Raw genomic sequence first — 12508 nt, 5'->3', positions numbered from 1 at the left:
CCCACCCACCCTCCCTGCAACTCAACTGCTTTTCCTTAACTGCTAAGCATAACTTAAGTTTTTCTAGTATGGACTGGCTAGAAAGATGCTGAAAGAAAAATTAGGCCAACTTGTAAAAACTTTACTTTGCTGATTTGTGGAATACCAGTTTTCCTCTATAGCAGTTTGGTTAGTTACTTTCTTTGCATATATATATATATATATATATATATATATATATATATATATTTTTTTTTTTTTTTTTTTTGAGGCAGGATCTTGTTCTGGAGCACAGAGGTGCAATCATGGTTCACTGTAGTCTCCTGGCTCAAGCAATCCTCCTGCCTCAGCCTCCCAAAGTGGTGGGATTTGTGGTATGCACCACCACACCTAGCTTATAGCAGTTTGGTTTCTATAACCCTATAGAACAGAGGTCAACAAGGATTATTTTTATTAAAATATCAAAAGAAGAGGTGGACTGGTAAAGCGATTAAGTCTGAAACTATAGAACACAGAACTTCAGAGTGCACTGATGGACTCTAGAAGGCTAACAGCTTCAATTTCGCATCTCCAATTCTAGAATTACCAACTGAAATAGATGGGCAGACCACCTCCACTTCATATAAAGTACTCATGACACACACTGTGCAGTGAGAGAAGGAAAGAAAACGTTACCCTGAGAGTAGCTTTCTATTTGTCTCCAAACCCAAATCTTATCTCCTCCCCCTTTTAACTGAAAGGGACAAGAGAGAAAAGGCTGCAAAGGCACCAGGGAAGCTGGGAAAAGACCAAAAAATAATGTGCGACCATATCACGTTAGGCCATTCTACGTGGAGAGAGCCTCTGCGCATGGTCCAAACACCACCTTCATGAAGACAGAAGGGCAGAAAGGGTTGAATTCATCCAGTTTTGGATCCTGACAATCTAAACTGTCTCTAAGATGAGGTCCCAATTCTGTAGCGGTCAGGGGTAAGGAAGGAGGGTAAGGAAGAATGGGACTAGACTTACTTTATGCAGTCAAGTCCTAACAAGACACAAGCCCTAGAGGATACAACTCCAGGCAGAGACCATCTATCATGCTTGAAATTCTAAAAATCCTGGTTCCTGATTCTAAAATTCCTGGACACATGACGTCCTAACCCACAGGAGATGAAAAGCAGCAGATTAAAAGGCTAGCAAAAGCTACACAGATATCCGCAAGAACTGACAGCTGACAAAAAAAAAAAGAAAAAAGAATAATTATTCTCAAAAGTGAGAGTATTTTAAAACTCAGCAGTCTAGGAGCATTGAGAGGAACTAACAGCTTTATAAACTTCAATCACTCTCGAGTCACTGGCATCCCCAGGCATGTGAAAAATAATTACAAATGTAGAAAAGAAATACAGCTCAGTAGTAGAACATATTAAAGAGATTAGGAATTCTAGTTCACACTAAGTTCATTGTGAATGAAGCATGCTGTAGCATGACACTCTGCAGGCTTAGGATATAGTAACAGAAGCCATGTAAGGAAATGAAGGAGGAGGTCGCCCCTCCTTACCCTGTTGTACTGGTTAGTAAGTTCAATGCGGAATTCCTTAATTTGAGAAGGAAGAGCAATTAAGTGTACATTCAGATGAGAGCCACCAAGACCCTGAGGAGATCTAAAAACAGGGACTATAAGAATTTTAAGTGCAAGGACAGTGGCGTTTGGGGGGCAACAAGGCATAAACCTAGTTTGTGGATTGACTGACAGCTGCTACTGAAGCAGGACAGAGGTCCCTGGGATTTCCAGGGTATTAACACGCCTATGCTGCAATGGATCTTTACAACTACTACAGATGATCTGGCCACATCTGCACAGTATTTCTCGCTCAGTCTTTCAGCCCTGCTTCTCACACAGGGAAACCCAAAGTGTGGGTGGCAGGGGACGTGCCAGCAGGAACTTGAAGACACAGTAAATGGGGCTCCGGGGGCTACAGACGCATTTTGATTTGCACAGTCTCCCTTCCGCCCCCTTATCTGGGCCTGTTTTAAATATGAATGGCTTTGATATGAAAATCTGTTTCTAAATTTTCCAAGGCCTGCATCAGGCATGGCGACAATGGACGAGAAATGTGGGCAGTCTTCCCCTTTGGCTACTGCCCTCCAAAATTAACATCACTTATTTTCCAACAAAAACAAATCAAACCTCCTAGCTTACTTCATCTATTTGAACTGCCCTGCCTGGCATTCGAGTGTGTAAAGCCTGCCCTAGAGCAACGCTGGATGTAAATGCAACTTAAAGTATTTTTATATTTAAGACCAACACATATATTAGAGAATAAAGCAAAACACATGTGGTCCAGAAAACATCTACCTTTTAGCCCTGGGATGCTGAAAAAGCTTCAAGCCAACGTATCTTTTCAAGGTTCACCGTGGGCACCCTTGCTTTTTCCATCTTGCTTTATTTCAGAGCAGAGCTCTCAACCACATGCAAGGTTGTTCCCAAAGGACATCTGGTAGTGTGTGGAGACATTTCTTATTCTCATAATGGGAGGAGGGCAGGGGAAGCTACTAGCTCTACTGGGCAGAGCCCAGGGATACTGCTAAACATTCTACAATGCACACGACAGCCCCCACGACAAGAATTATCTAGCAGAAACCCCGCTTTAGGGAAGTGTTCAGGAAGTGTTAGCCTATAAGATACAGGATAGTTTGAGGCTCCTGAATATCTGTCCCAACCAACTATTCCAAGCTTATCTAAATTTTCATCTCTGATAGTTTCTCCTCCACTCCTCATCTGCCCCATCATACTAGTATTTTTTAAAGATACTGTTTTGCTCTGTTGCCCAGACTGGGGTGCAGCAATGCAATCTCAGCTCACGGAACCTCTGCCTCCCAGGTTCAAGCAATTTTTGTGTCTCAGCCTACCAAGCAGTTGGGATTCCAGGCATGTACCTCCAGGCCAAGCTCAGTTTTGCATTTTTAGTAGAGATGGGGTTTTGCCATGTTGCCCAGGCTGGTCTTGAACTCTTGGCCTCAAGCAATCTGCCTGTCTCGGCCTCCCAAAGTGCTGGGATTACAGGTGTGAGCCACCGCACCTGGCCTCCTCTGTTTCTTTTTAAGAAGATGAGGATAAAAGTACCGTCAACTCACTGGGTTGTTGTGAGGGTCAGAGGAGCCCAAGATATTTCAGGGCTTAGCCAAGAGTCTTCCATGCTCTGGGGCTCCCAAACTTTCCCTACAAGAGAAAGTTGTAATAAAATATACGAACAAAAGCAAACACGTGCACCTGTGACCTAAACAGGAAAACTAAACAGACTCTCACATCCCAAATGTGAGCCATACTTAAGACAGACCCCACGTTACAAACCAAGCGCCTTACAGTTCTAGTGCATGCTCAGAACAAATTGAGGGGCAAAGACCTAACAACAGGAGCATAAACAAATCTGGTGTGCGGCCCGGCTCGAGCATGGTCCCATTATCATTCTAGACAGGGGAAAGCAGAAGTAAACCAAGCCAGAAAGGAGCCTCTCTCACTCCTGGGATTTTTGAAAAGGGGATGTAAAAGGAACCATGCCTTATTTACAGCCAAGGAAGCAAGGACCTCAGATGGAACGGAAACAACGAATATAGCCTATATTAATGCCAGCTTGTCCACATTACATGCAAGCCTTGTGGTTGTCGCTGGATACCCCATTTTCTATTATAAACTCATCGCAACCATGACTAGATATCGTCAAGCTTCACAAAAAGACAAGAGCCAGCTACCAAACTAAATTCTTCTCACTGTTTACCAAAAGGAGGTAAAAAAGATTCTAATTATTCTAGTCCCACGAAACAGGTAAACAAGAAGCACAGAGTCACATGCTTTGCCACAGAATAACTCGCAGTTAGAATTTATTCTGTTTCCAAGGACAGCCAGACTGACTGCAGGGGTAAGGCTGCAAAGTTCAAATTACTTAATAAGCAAATTGGATCAAGAGGCTGAAGGCTTTATGTTTTCATATTTATTACATAAAGATGTATTACAAACACAAAAGTAGAGAGGGGAAGGGGAAATCAAGGTTGAGGGCACACACGCTTTTCAGAGGGGTATGATATGAAGAGACCAACCCACACCTAAGCTGAATGGACTGTGCACACATCATCCTGTTTAATCATCACAACGGGCCTGTGAGGTAGGTGCTGTTGATTCTTCTCATCTTACAAGTGTGAGATGAGGGACTCCCAGAGGCAGAATAATGTGCCCAGGGCCACACAGCTGGTCGGTGGCAGAGCCAGGAATCAAGATGTCTACCTGACTCCACAGTATTTAATTCAGATTAAGTCTAAGCTCAACTAATTATAAAAACAGAACAAAGAGTATTAGGAAGCCAGTATTAGGTAACACAAATGAGAAATGGATACTAAGTAAGAAAAAGTAAATGTGAGAAGGGGAAGCCCTGTTACTCTGTGAGACGCAGTGAACTTGGTGCAAGAGATTTTCTGAATGCAAAGCCCAGAGACAGCATCACCTCCAAGGAGTCAAGCTGTCTACCAAGCCCTGTGAAAAGGAACACCTGAATAGAACCCGGAGAACCTCAGACTTGCTTCAAGCCTGTGTTCATAAAATAATCCAGTGTGTGCACTGAGCCCAGTGACAGCTGCTACCCTCACCTTGCCCTACATGTCCTCTTTGGAAGAGGCTAGCATTTTATACTGCAACTCAATAGGCAGCTGCCCCTTTAACAATGAGACTCTCAGTTTTCGCCCTGGGGGAAGGACTTACCAGAGACCATCTCTCTGATTTCATAGGTCAGAAGAAAGCAGCTTTGAAGTGTTAGCCCAATTTTACATTTAAACAGAAGAGAATGCTGCTTGAAGGATCAGATGATCAAAGCAGAGACTGACCATGCTCTTCTGTAAAAGCCTGCCCATTAGGTGTAAGCCCATTTTACAGGTAGCAAAACTGAGTCTGAGACGTCAACTGGATGGGTCATCCAGGTTCATTATGACTTACTTAAAAGCAGTGTTGGACTCAGGTGGCTGTAAGCCTCACAGTCTATCACTAGCCTGCATGGTCTTACCCCTTTATAGTCACACTATAGAGAAAAAATAAAAGTGAATCAACTGAGCAGATCAAAATAAAAAGAGAAATAAATCAATTAAGCAAGCAGGAGGCTCGCTCCAAGTGCTCAGAGTCTAGTTGGAATCACTGTTTAACCTCTGAAAAAAGAAGCAGGTTGTGTTTAAGGACATGGATGGATACTACTAAATTTAAATTAAATAGGCAAGCCACTCACTTTTAATTAGCCATAATATTAATTAAGCAGCCACCCATAAAAAGCCCAGTAACCACCATTACCAATGAAGCTGTATAACATTCCTGCAGGAGAAGACTTGGCTCTTAGATGTGGATTATCTAGACAATCTCGTTAGTTCACTGAGATCCCCCTGGCTAATGGACCACTCAGCCTCAATCCCAGCCTAGCCACCTGCAGCCCATGACTCCTCAACCTAGGGTCTTCTGTTAGCACCTGATCAGGTGTTAAGGTATCTATAAGGTCTCCTTATTTTCTTCCTGGGAAGCTGCTATTACAGTCTTGGTCAAACTGCAGTTGTAAAGTGAACTAAGTCCATAGCTAAGTGGTCAGGTGATAAGATGTGAGAGAACTAGCTGTCCTTTGCTTGTGTTCACAGGCTGCTCTAGGTCAGTAAGGCTTTGACAAGCCACTTGACCTATCTCCCCATGAAACTGAAAGGTCTACGGAGAAGGATGATAACAAATAGTGCTGGCAAACAATCGTGATTCCCTAGATCCAGGATCTCTGGCCTACACAGCAAGGGCAAAATCACGCGCAGAGGAGGGGCTATGAGGATTCTCCAGTGTTAGGAAGCTTTAAATGATGCACATCAAAGGAGAAGCTTAGGAACACCAAGGAGAAAGGCTCCAGATTAAAACAAAGAAGAGCCTGAACTCTAAGGGGGAAAACTTGTTCCTGAATCACAGCTAAAGAATGCAGAGCTATTTGTATTACTATCCCTTCTGCTGGGGGGAACAAACAAAACAACCACAAAACTTAAGAGTGGGGTGGGGTGAACAGCAGGATCTGGCACAACAATAGACAGATATCTGAATGGTTTCAGGATCTCAGCATCTCGAGCTGCAAAAAAGCAGTGCTAGGAAAACCCAGGGCAGGGGCAAGAGGAAGTATATGAAACATCCTCTGAGTGGATTCCCTTACTGGGTGTGGGAAATAAGGGATTGTCTAAACCTGAGAGGCAGAGAAAAATAAATGTCTCTAAAGTTTGCCATCTCTTGAACACAGCCCCATCACGATGTGATGAACATCTGTAGGACCAAGATCAAGTATTCTGAAGTGTGCAAGGAAGATGGAGTGGAGGGCAGAGCATGGTGCCTGGCATGAAGCAGGCACGACCCTGATAGCTGGATCTCAGCAGCAGGGAAGGGCCTCTCCTCTCCAGAGTATACAGATGACTTAAAATGAACAGAAATCATCAAATGCAAAAATGACAATCACCTCCTTTTAGCATTCTCCAATACATTTCATTCAAGTTCTCAAGTGTCACCAAGCAGAAAGTGGGAAACTGCTTACCTGTCTTTGCTCCTGATCTCTTCCCCTATAATGTTAGAACTGGGAAAGGCTGGCCGGGCGTAGTGGTTCACGCCTGTAATCCCAGCACTTTGGGAGGCTGCAGTGGCCAGATCACGGGGTCAAGACATTGAGACCAACCTGGCCAACACGGTGGAGCCCCATTTCTACTAAAAGTACAAAAACTAACTGGGCATGGTGGCACGTGCCTGTAGTCCCAGCTACTCAGGAGCCTGAGGCAGGAGAATTGCTTGAAGCTGGGAGATGGAGGTTGCCGTGAGCCGAGATCATGCCACTGCACTCCAGCCTGGTAACATCCAGATTCTCAAAAAAGAAGAAAGAAAGAAGAAAGAAGAAGAAGAAAGAAGAAAGAAGAAGAAGAAAGAAGAAGAAAGAAGGAGGAGGAGGAGGAGGAGGAGAAGGAGGAGGAGGAGGAGGAGGAGGAGAAGAAGAAAGAAGAAAGAAGAAAGAAGAAAGAAGAAAGAAGAAAGAAGAAGTTGGAAAGGCTGCCCTATCTGCCTCTGCACCAGTACTCCACATTTTTCTGACCTTTATTCTTCTTCTTGGGTTTGTGGGCCTGGGCTTTGCTTCTGTCATCTTCTATCTCTTCATAGGAATAAAAGGAAGTTCTCTCACTTTTTAATATTGTTTCTTCTGGCTACAGCCTAACCAGGAAGATCACTAGCCATTGTGGGGAAACTGGCCCTGGAGGCCCATTCCAGGCATGACCCTACTAAATCCAGAGGGCACCTACAAGCCTTCCTGCTGGGCCATGTTCCTTTAGACAGGCTGTAGCCCTCAGCTGAGCAAAGGGGAGAAGCAGGAGTACAAGGGAACTGAAGATGATGATCATGGGGCCCCCCGACCTCACAGTGATGCAGGCAGAGGTTTCCTCGCCACATCTCTGTATATCAGAGAACAGAAAGGAAGAAAGGTCACGGGCTGAGGATGGGTGACTTTATTTTTAAGAGAGGAGGATGCAACAGTTTCTTTTTTTCTAGGACAGTTAAAGTGACACAACTGATTATAGAACAGCAATGAGAAAGAGCAGCCCCCTGGTGGGCCACCATTCCGCCATGAAGGTCCTAAGGCCCTAACACTTTGATTTAGGTGTAGTGTAAAGTTGTTTTTCTCTCTTTTATGGGCAATGTTGGACTTTAACCAATTCAACGGAAGTTTCGCAAGAGTGTTTGCATGTACTAAGTATTGTATAAGCCTTGGATAAATTAGGTCAGCACCATGCACACCTGCTGGATGCCTGGATTTCTTTATGACGTATCCAAGACAGATTCAGTCCTTTGTCAAATATGACCTTTTGTTTTGTTTTGTTTTCCCCCAACCACACACTAGAAGATAATGTTTATGTCACTTTTTGAGCTTAGATCTCATTCCATGTGGCTGGGCCCAGTGCCACACGCCCCTACCTTCACCATGGCATTAACCCACCAGACCCTAAAGAAGTGCTGACACCTAAGAATAACCAAAGACAATACTTAAGACATTTAGGTGAGGCCAAACTATTAGGCCAAGGTAACCCTTTGAAAACACTTTTGAGAACGAGATCCAAGATGGCTGATCACTAGCAGCTCGGGATTGTAGCTCCCAGTGAAAGCACAGAGAACAAGAGGACACCACACTTTTAGACCAATTTTTGTTGCTCATGGACCAGGAGATTCCCAGCAGAGGAGCCCCACGGATTGCCAGCGTGACTCTTGTGGCTGGCGTGGTGGTTCTTGGTGCAGAGTAAACAGGACTGGGTCCCCTTTTGGTCGACGTTTGGCGCTCTGGGAAGGCAGAGTCGCCTACTCAGCTGATTGAAGGAGGGACTCAAGAAGGAAGCCATACCGGAGATTCCTGGGAAGAAAAGCACCACAAATCTTAACACCGCTGTTTTAGCCAGTACAGTGGGTTGCTCAGATTCCAGTGCTGGGAATCAACAGGTTGGACGTCTACTCAGAGACCTAATTAGAAAGTTGGTAATTACAAAGACGACAGATGGATAAATTTATGATGATGGGAAGAAACCAGCCTGAAAAGGCTGAGAATACCCAAAATCAGAATGCCTCTCCCTCTACAGGGGATCACAGTTCCTCACCAGCAACAGAACAAGGCCTGATGGAGAACGAGTGCATTCCATTAACAGAAGTAGGCTTCAGAAGGTGGATGATAAGAAACTTCTGTGAATTAAAAGAACATGTTCTAACCCAATGCAAAGAAACTAAGAACTTTGAAAAAAGGTTTGATGAAATCCTAACGAGAATAGACAATTTAGAGAGGAATATAAATGAATTAATGGAACTGAAGAATATAATACAAGTACTCTGCAAAGTATGCACAGGTTTTAACAGTCAAATTGATCAAGCAGAAGAAAGGATATCAGAGGTCAGAGACCAACTTAATGAAATGAAACGAGAAGATAAGATTAGAGAAGAAAGAGTAAAAAAGGAATGAGCTAAGTCTCCAAGAAATATGGGACTATGTGAAAAGACCTAATTTACGTTTGATAGGTGTACCTGAATGTTATGAAGAGAATGAATCCAAGCTGGAAAATATTCTTCAGGATATTATTCAGGAAAACTTTCCTAACCTAGTAATGCAGGACAATACTCAACTCCAGGTAATACAGAGAACACCACAAAGATATTCCTCAAGTAGAGCAACCCCAAGACACATAATCGTTAGATTCACCAGGGTTGAAATAAAGGAGAAAATTCTAAGGGCAGCCAGAGAGAAGGGTCAGGTTACCCATAAAGGGAAGCCTATTAGACTCACAGCAGACCTCTCAGCAGAAATCCTACAAACTAGAGAAGAGAGTGGGGGTCAATATTCAATATCCTCAAAGAAAAGAATTTTCAACCCAGAATCTAATATTTCAGCCAAACTGAGCTTTATAAATGAAGGAAAAATAAAATTTTTCATGAATAAGCAAGCATTCCGAGATTTCATCACCACCAGGCCTGTTTTACAAGAGCTTCTGAAAGAAGCCCTATACACAGAAAGGAACAACCAGTATCAGTCATCCCAAAAACTTACCAAAAGGTAAAGAGTATCTCCATAATGAAGAATCTATATCAACTAATGGGCAGAATAGCCAGCTAGCATTAAATGACAATATTAAACTCACAAATATCAATATTAATCCTAAATTTAAATGGATTAAATGCCCCAATCAAAGACACAGACAGGCAATTTGAATAAAAAGTCAAAACCCATTGGTACGCTGTATCCAGATCCATCTCATAAGCAAAGACCCACAAAGACTCAAAATAAAGGACTGGAGGAAGACTCACCTATCAAATGGAGAGCAAAAAAAAAAACCAAAAAACAAAAAACAGGAGTTGTAACTTTTGTCTCTGACAAAATAGACTTTAATAGTAACAAAGACTAAAAGAAACAAAGAAGGACCTTACATAATGGTAAAAGGATCAATACAACAACAGGAGTCAATGATCATAAATATATATGCACCCAATGTCAGAACACCCAGATACATAAGACAGGTTTTCAATGACTTATAAAGAGACCTGGACTCCTGCACAATAATAGCAGGAGACTTTGACACCACATTGTTAATATTCGATGGATCAATGAGACAGAAAATTAACATGGACATTTAAGATTTGATCTCAGACCTGCAACAAGTAAACTCAGTGAATATTTATAGAATTCTTCAACCCAGGTCCACAGAACATAATTTTTCTCAGTATCACATTACACCTATTTTGAAAGTGATCACATAATTGGAAGTAAATCACTCTTCAGCATTTGCATAGCATTTCACAGACTTAAATAAAATATTGGTTGACTGTTTGTTTGTTATTTTCTTCCCTTATTCCTTCCTGTCTCCACTGATAAGTACAATTATCGGCATAAAAGAGATTTTTAATACCTATTTTTAGATTGCAATCTAGCCTGGGCAATAGAGCAAGACTCCTGTTCCCTCTCCCCCTTTCTCTTTCTCTTTTTTTCTTTCAAAAAAAAAAATCTTCCTGGGCCATCTTTCCACCTTTCTTTATTTCACCAGAGAGAAGCATCTAACCCAAATTTCAACATTTAGAATAGGCTAAGGGAGCTTAGAAACTTTATTATTTTGACATAAAACATCATAACCTTAGTACAAAGTGCTTAGATCAAATTGCAAAAAAAAAAAAAAAGAAAGTCAACCAAGTCACTTTTGCCACGTTCTATTCATTACAAGGGAAGGGGAATTAGATCCCATCTTTTAATAAGAGGCATGTCAAAGAATTTGCCGACATGTTTTAAAACCACCACACCAGCCACTTTCCCTAACCTGTGGAGGAATAGGAGCATCTCAGCTCTCATGGTCAAAACTGGCAGCTTTAGAGATAGCAAAGCTGCCTTGATGCCCAGTGTCAACTTAACTACATCCTTTAAGGAACTCCTCTGGAAATCCAGGGAGCTGGCTCTGTCCTCCCTGCCCAGTGTAACCCTTCCCTCTTCCAAGATCACAGCACTCGCACTCTCACCATGACACTGCCTCAATCACTCTTTCATATTTTAATTCTTTATCAATATGAGAATTAAACTTAGTATTTCTGGCCTGGTCATCTAGGTCATAGGCTCCTAGAAAATACTAAGCAAGTACGATTCCTGTCATTTCTGAGTACCCTGCACAGTATTTTAAACACTACTATACTCATACATTGTGAAATGGGAAAAAGAAGAAATGAGGTTTTTTCTAATTTCCAAAACCTAAAAATAGAAATGCACTCTAATTTTTACACTATATGTACTACAAAATACTGATACACTCTATGAATTACTCTGCAAATTATAAAAAACAAACAAACAAACAAACAAGAAAACACTTTTGAGACATGCAGTCTAGAAGGCTTTCCCTTCAGATAAGAACATTCTCTGGACAACCTCGTCAATGTTGATAAACCGTGAAACACAAGGTACCGTTCTTTCACTAAGAAGTTTTTCCTCTTCTCCTGAACATGGGATTATATATTCTCTGTAAGAAATTTGTAAGTTATGAAAAAGCACATGCAGAAAATATAACCTATATCCCCTCCCTATTTACAATTAGCGTATGTCTTTGTGTGTACTTGTATATGTGGACTGAAGACACCCATGCATGGGCTTTGGATCGTGTGTGCCAGAAAGAATCCTAGCTCTGAAACTAACACCGTGATGTGCAACTTAACAAGTTTTATGGTTCATTTATTATTAAAACATTTTGTTAGGCCTAAATTGAGGTGTTAGGGCTGGACTTCCTGGAAAGGCTCTAGGGGAGAATTTATATCCTTAGCTCTTCTAGCTTCTGGTAGCTGCCAGCATTCCTTGGCTCATGACCCCTTCCTTCATCTTCAAGGCCAGAGGCACCAAATTTTCATGTCTCTCTCAGACTCTGACTCTTTGCTTCCAATATGACATCTCTTTCTTCTGACTTTCATCTTCCTCTCTCCCTCTTATGAAGACCCTTTGGATTATACTGAGCCTACCTGGATAATAGTCTCATCTTAAGCTATTATTGATGGTAGTCAATATGCAAAGGGACATATGCAAAGTCCCTTTTACCATGTAAGGTAAAATATTCACAAATTATGGGGATTAGGACATGGTGAGGGTAGGGCGGGCATTCAACCTACCAGATGTTCTTACTATATTAAGCTATTTGAGAATAGTAACATGGAGTTGTTGGCAATATTTTCTTCTATTTGCCTACATTCTTTCCATAAAAGTAACATGTTTGTTGTCAAATCCTATTATCTACCCTTTTGTCATTTCTCTCACTAATGTTAAGCCTAGGAATTCCCTCCATATCTTGTCAGGATAGTATTTGTGGATGCATGGGTGTGGGTGTATGTACTTTCCTCACTGTTACAAATTCAAACAACAGAGAAATACATAAAATAAGAATAAAATTCGTTCCCCGCCTCCAATTCTGTTTCTCCTAGGAAACCGCTTCATAGCCTGTGATCCACTCTTCCAGAGTTCATGCTATTCAT

At 42.0% G+C, this 12508-nt stretch overlaps 1 protein-coding gene across 3 annotated transcripts in view; it reads right to left on the bottom strand.

Annotated features, from left to right (window-relative positions):
• Positions 1–12508, bottom strand: part of MCC (MCC regulator of Wnt signaling pathway) — a 464974-nt gene that overhangs the window by 168577 nt on the left and 283889 nt on the right. The gene's annotated exons all lie outside the window — the stretch shown is intronic.

This window comes from Callithrix jacchus, chromosome 2, assembly GCF_049354715.1.
Source record: "Callithrix jacchus isolate 240 chromosome 2, calJac240_pri, whole genome shotgun sequence".
In the NCBI taxonomy this organism is placed as follows: Eukaryota; Metazoa; Chordata; class Mammalia; order Primates; family Cebidae; genus Callithrix; species Callithrix jacchus.
Note: the sequence above shows the minus strand (reverse complement) of the source record. Positions and strands in the feature narration are given on the sequence as shown.